General features: G+C 34.4%; 4 non-coding genes and 1 pseudogene across 4 annotated transcripts; 2 read left to right on the forward strand and 3 right to left on the reverse strand.

Moving 5' to 3' along the window:
• The window catches only part of LOC132296679 (photosystem II CP43 reaction center protein-like), a 3,751-nt pseudogene extending 3,418 nt beyond the window's left edge, over nt 1-333 (reverse strand).
• A 160-nt stretch (nt 334-493) lies between these two features.
• Nucleotides 494-565, reverse strand: TRNAT-GGU (transfer RNA threonine (anticodon GGU)). The gene has a single exon. It is a non-coding gene; the product is annotated as a tRNA-Thr (tRNA).
• Nucleotides 566-1,500: 935 nt separating this feature from the next.
• TRNAY-GUA (transfer RNA tyrosine (anticodon GUA)) lies at nt 1,501-1,584 on the forward strand. Its single transcript has one exon. It is a non-coding gene; the product is annotated as a tRNA-Tyr (tRNA).
• A 109-nt stretch (nt 1,585-1,693) lies between these two features.
• Nucleotides 1,694-1,767, forward strand: TRNAD-GUC (transfer RNA aspartic acid (anticodon GUC)). The gene has a single exon. It is a non-coding gene; the product is annotated as a tRNA-Asp (tRNA).
• Nucleotides 1,768-4,761: 2,994 nt separating this feature from the next.
• TRNAC-GCA (transfer RNA cysteine (anticodon GCA)) lies at nt 4,762-4,832 on the reverse strand. Its single transcript has one exon. It is a non-coding gene; the product is annotated as a tRNA-Cys (tRNA).
• Nucleotides 4,833-5,000: the final 168 nt, after the last annotated feature.

Consider the following 5,000-nt stretch of genomic DNA (forward strand, 5'->3'; position numbering starts at 1 on the left):
ACTTGGAGTAAACGTTTCTCTGTGGAGGAACGGAATAACAATTTATTCCTATGGAACATCTAGCAAGATGAAGATTTAATCAGAAATATCGACAAATTCTTGCGGAGTCCAAAGAAATGAAATAAAAAAGGCCAACTGTTCTTATTTCATCTCTATCGAATTTTAATATCAGAATAGCGGATATAGTCATGATTCAATGGGTCAGGTCCACTTACTTTTTCTTTTGTTGATTTTGAATCTTTACAATGGATTTTATTATCATAATGGAAAATCGGAATAGGTGGTGATTCAAGAGACGACTTATCATTATTCATGATAATTATATTTTTTTACTGAACAAATGCTTAACTTTATAACTACTATACTATAACTCATTAGAATAATAACTTATTTTCTACAGTTGGTTACTTTTTTTATTACAAATATAAACAATATTGGCATTCCCCTTTCAAATATGAATACGACGACTGGGTTTTTATGGAAAAAAAGTAAAAGCCCCTTATCGGATTTGAACCGATGACTTACGCCTTACCATGGCGTTACTCTACCACTGAGTTAAAAGGGCCTATTTAATTCAATTATTAATTCAATTACTGAATGAGTCACTATGTGGATAAAATCAAAATAGATCTAAGTACATATATTATATACATAAGTACATGGAGTAGACCCATAGTAGCCAGCGGCTCATTCTTGAATGAGAAAATGGATTTCCCTAGCAAGTCTAGGGTAAAATGCAATGAATTGTTTCAAGATCAACCCCAATTGCTTTTCTTTTATTGAATTGATCCTTAGCAGAACGAAATTCACTTGATTGATACATGTACACCTATCAATTCGACATAGATTCAAGATATTTCATCGAATCATGTAATGAAGAGATTCTCCCTGTCCCTTGAACCAAATTCTTAGAGAAAAAAATGATTTTCGATAACTTCTTGATTCCTCTTCCCAGATTTATCGTTTATGAATTTCCTGGCGTAGTGTGAGATAGAGATAGGCATATCTCATTTTAACAATGACTGAACCAATGAACGAAAGTGGGAGAAATGGAACTTAACCCCTTTTTTCTTTTATGACGGACAAATCGCTCCCTGAACGAATCCTAATCCTATCCTTCGTATTATTTTTATTTAATATAAATAATATATTAATATCGATTTCTATAAATAGATTTCAATATAGAATGGCGATTAGAATGAATGATTCATGAACATGAATATGAATTGACGAATCAAAAATGCTATGAAATCATCAAAAACGGAAAAATCCCTCGGGTCTAATCATACCATTCCATTATATTGACAATTTCCAAAACTGTTCATACTATGATCAGAGTCTGATGGCGGTTGGGCAAGTATGCCCCTATCGTCTAGTGGTTCAGGACATCTCTCTTTCAAGGAGGCAGCGGGGATTCGACTTCCCCTGGGGGTAGGGTGTAGGGTACTACAAAAGAAAATTGATCGTGGATTATCAATAAGCCTCAAATTGATTCTTGCTGGGTCGATGCCCGAGCGGTTAATGGGGACGGACTGTAAATTCGTTGGCAATATGTCTACGCTGGTTCAAATCCAGCTCGGCCCAATAATTTGCCAATCTACCATGAACTGGTATAACTCCCCTGTCCTTCAGAAATATCTGATACGGAGGAATAAAAAAGAATCGCATTTTCTGCTATATCCCCTATTTTCCTGGGATTGTAGTTCAATTGGTCAGAGCACCGCCCTGTCAAGGCGGAAGCTGCGGGTTCGAGCCCCGTCAGTCCCGACGGATTCAATAAACAAATTCGCCCCTTAGTTCTTTTTTCTTTCCTTTTTCCTTTCGCATTTCTCATCAAACAAATAGGGAAATTTGCATTACTTTAACTAGTACCGATTGATGGGAGAAAGACATATGTCGATTAGTACAATTATTGGTAGCATTCTATTCAGGATTCCAAGAGATACTGGATCTGTTTTTTCGATTGCTCCCGATCCCCCTAATGGAATAGAGTACCATATCTTTCTCGGGAGCACATACGCAAATGGGATTCGTTTCTTGTACGATACAAAATGAATTTAACATAATTACCCTACCTAATAGAATACTTTTCCAGATTCCATTATCTTTTTTTCTGGCCCCAATTTTGTGTAACTTCAATTACTAATTTGAATTTGAAAAATCTATTTCATTCAAATTGCACACTGAGCTTTTGATATATGTGCCCCGTACTAATCTAAGAAGGGGGAAGATAAAGATAAAGATCAAACAAGGATCCCGCCACTCCTAGCAAAGGAAAGGAATGGAAAAGTTTTCCTTCTTATTTTTCCGTTTTCTTTTCGGGGTCCTATCGAATAAAGAACAAATCAAATCCTAAAATATTGAATTTGATGGAATATTATATCTTTTATACCGGGACTCATCTTTATCACACTTCTTTGTCTTCCAAGAAAATTAGATCATTAAAATGGAGTTTAGAACTTAACTCCTTTCTTTTTCCATTTCACTTCTAGTGTTTGTTTGGGTTTGCGATTAATGGAAGTTGGAAGGCGGTCAGATGATACTTCATCAGATGATTGTACAAGGAAGACGTAGGGTAGGTTATAGAAAAGAAAAAAGAATGATCAAATAAATAAAAAAATTCTTGATTGGATCAGGAATCCAATTTTGGATTCGGTATGGATAAAAGATCTTCCTATGTTATACTATTCAATTCTCGACGATGAATTGATTTGATAGCTCAGATATTGTTATTCATGATATTGACCCGATTCAATATGATCGAGAGGTAATTCATCCATTGAATTTACAGGCGAAAGATTTTTCATCTCTATGGGATTAAATCCCGAGTTATTGCGAAGTAAAAAAACGATGAGATTATGGAAGTAAATATTCTCGCATTTATTGCTACTGCACTGTTCATTCTAGTTCCTACTGCTTTTCTACTTATCATTTATGTAAAAACAATCAGTCAAAATGATTAATTAATTTGAATAAAACTTGACTTCTGAGTTGATTGAAGAAAAAAATGAAAAGGATTCCAATTTCGCGTCTTAAATGAAATGAGCGGATTAGAATTAGCAGTATTCTATGAGATCCGATAGTATGGTAGAAATAAATATACGAATATTTATTTCTACCATATACTATCTATTAGTGTTATTGTAGTGTATAAAGTCGTACTCTATAATAAAGATAGGGGCTTAATATAGATCAATCTACAATACTCTTCATATATGTAGATTCCAATTCCATATATGGAATTGATATCTACATAGTACCCAATTCTATTTCTTTGGTACATCTATTTGTTCCGATCAATCTAAGATAATCGAAAGGCAACTCTTATTCTTATGGTTCTAATTCCTAGATTTTTGATTATTTCCAACATGAATCCCAATTTGTTTTTAGCATTACGAAGAAGTAATTGATTAAGCCATTGACAAGAGTTCTATGGAAACTTCTTCGGATTTCGAAAAGTAGTAGTAAACCTCGCCGATTTTTAACGCTTGAACCATGATATGAAATAAGTCGATAAAACAGAAATTAAATTTCTAAAATAATAAAACAAGGGGTAAGTGCGCACAATATGTGATTCGCCCAGAGCAAGATCTTAGTATGCATAATATCTTGTTAGACAATCATTATGCCGATTTTGTTTCTCATAGAAAGTGCGTGTACACTTAACAGAACGACTTCCTATTTGAAGAATAATTGAAGAGTAAGGGGGGAAACAAATAAAAAAAGAGGTCGGTTCTTCCTCATTGTTCATATATAATTCTGATAAGAACCCATTTATTGAATTATTGAAATAGAAAATTTAGGAAGAATTAGGTTGGAAGAAATTTCCTATCCTCCGTATCCCCCTTCCTTTCAAAATACAAAGATGGAAATCGTTGAAATATTTCTTTGATTGAAAGAGTATTATTCATATATTACATTATTCCACTAGAATCCGATGGAATTTCGAAATGAAGATATTTTTATTTAAAATAGTGAAAAACGCTTTGCAGAACGATCTATAAAAATTGATACAGTTTGATTCCGCAACTCAATTAGTAGTACTTCTAGAGTCCACTTCTTCCCCATACTACGAGTGAAAGGGAAAATGTAAAGACTACCATTAAAGCAGCCCAAGCGAGACTTACTATATCCATGTGAATTATGTCCCCTATCTCTATGAATATGAAGGAATTATTCCATTATTGCTCACTAATAATAGTGGAATCAATGGCGCAGAGTCAAAAAAAGATTCTGACCCAACACTATTGATGAACCAATCCAATAAATCTACTTCTAATAAATTTCTATATAATTTCTAATTGGGAAAGATTAAACACAAGCAAAATACGCAGTGACATCCCAAGGGAATGTTACTAATGGAACATGTAGGAATAATAGGAACTGTTCTTTTCAATCTAATATTGATCGAATGCCTGAACACTCAGAGACTCCCGTGAGTACGTATATTCTATAAAGCATCTTCCGCCCCTTCCACAACTACTAATTTCAGTAGATTCCCTATTCGACTATCCAATCTAATTCAAGACTCAGTCAGTAGACACTACATTAGTCGTAGAAGGGAATCGAGAAGTTTTGATAGCCCCTTCGCTACTAGAATCTTTTCGTGACTCCTAGATGCAAGGATTTACAATCTTTTAGAAAATACTTGCTTAGAATTAAGCAAGTATTGACAGTCTTTTTCCTCTGCTTCTGCTGGGGAATAATTCAGCGAGTTATATCAGCAGAACAGAATAAGGGATTTCGAGTCTTTTGTTGATCAGGCGACACCCGGATTTGAACTGGGGAAAAAGGATTTGCAGTCCCCCGCCTTACCACTCGGCCATGCCGCCAAAACGATACAAAATAGATGAAAATTTCCCCCTTTTGGGTTGGATTACTGAACGTCTTTTTTTTATTGTACTTGCGTCTTGAAGTCCTTTTTTGAATTCCCTTACTAAAAAAATCCTTCTTTTTTTTTGATTGGATTTGATTCACCCCTTCGATTAATTGTATAGTAT

This window comes from Cornus florida, unplaced genomic scaffold, assembly GCF_030987335.1.
Source record: "Cornus florida cultivar Cherokee Brave unplaced genomic scaffold, ASM3098733v1 CherokeeBrave_3.0.0_Hap2_Chr02, whole genome shotgun sequence".
In the NCBI taxonomy this organism is placed as follows: domain Eukaryota; kingdom Viridiplantae; phylum Streptophyta; class Magnoliopsida; order Cornales; family Cornaceae; genus Cornus; species Cornus florida.